The sequence below is a fragment of the Triticum dicoccoides genome, chromosome 6B (assembly GCF_002162155.2).
Source record: "Triticum dicoccoides isolate Atlit2015 ecotype Zavitan chromosome 6B, WEW_v2.0, whole genome shotgun sequence".
Classification (NCBI taxonomy): Eukaryota; Viridiplantae; Streptophyta; class Magnoliopsida; order Poales; family Poaceae; genus Triticum; species Triticum dicoccoides.
Genome location: NC_041391.1, coordinates 115,014,740 through 115,016,121, shown reverse-complemented (window position 1 = coordinate 115,016,121; position 1,382 = coordinate 115,014,740).

Sequence of the window (1,382 nt, the reverse complement as noted above, 5' to 3'; positions counted from 1 at the left end):
AGATTTCATGGCCTCCAGCCATTTCGCGGAATCTGGGCTCATCATCGCTTCCTCATAGTTCGTAGGTTCATCATGGTCTAGTAACATGACTTCCAGAACAGGATTACCGTACCACTCTAGTGCGGACCATACTCTGGAAGACCTACGAGGTTCTGTAATAACTTGATCTGAAGTTTCATGATCATCATCATTAGCTTTCTCACTAATTGGTGTAGGAATCACTGGAACTGGTTTCAACGATGAACTATTTTCCAATTCAGGAAAATGTACTATTACCTTATCAAGTTCTACTTTTCTCCCACTCACTTCTTTCGAGAGAAACTCCTTCTCTAGAAAGGATCCATCTTAGCAATGAATATCTTGCTTTCGGATCTGTGATAGAAGGTGTACCCAATAGTTTCCTTTGGGTATTCTATGAAGACGCACTTCTCCGATTTGGGTTCAAGCTTATCAGGTTGAAACTTTTTCACATAAGCATCGTAGTCCCAAACTTTAAGAAATGACAACTTTGGTTTCTTGCCAAACCACAGTTCATAACGCGTCTCTCAAACGGATTTTGATGGTGCCCTATTTAAAGTGAATGCAACTGTCTCTAATGCATAACCCCAAAACGACAGTGGTAAATCGGTAAGATACATCATAGATCGCACCATATCCAATAAAGTGCGGTTATGACGTTCGGACACACCATTATGTTGTGGTGTTCCATGTGGCGTGAGCTGTGAAACTATTCCACATTGTTTTATATGAAGGCCAAACTCGTAACTCAAATATTCTCCTCCACGATCAGATCGTAGAAACTTTATTTTCTTGTTACGATGATTCTCCACTTCACTCTGAAATTCTTTGAACTTTTCAAATGTTTCAGACTTGTGTTTCATTAAGTAGATATACCCATATCTGCTCAAATCATCTGTGAAGGTCAGAAAATAATGATACTTGCCACGAGCATCAACACTCATTGGATCGCATACATCAGTATGTATTATTTCCAACAAATCTGTTGCTCGCTCCATTGTTCGCATGAGGCATGGTTCGCAAGCATCAAGTGATTCATAATCAAGTGATTCCAAAAGCCCATCAACATGGAGTTTCTTCATGCGCTTTACACCAATATGACCTAAACGGTAGTGCCACAAATAAGTTGAACTATCATTATTTACTTTACATCTTTTGGCTTCAATATTATGAACATGTGTATCACACGATCAAGATCCAACAAACCATTTTCATTGGGTGTATGACCACAGAAGGTTTTATTAATGTAAACAGAACAACAATTATTCTCTAACTTACATGAATAACTGTATTGCAATAAACATGATCAAATCACATTCATGCTCAACGCAAACACCAAATAACACTTATTTAGGTTCAACACT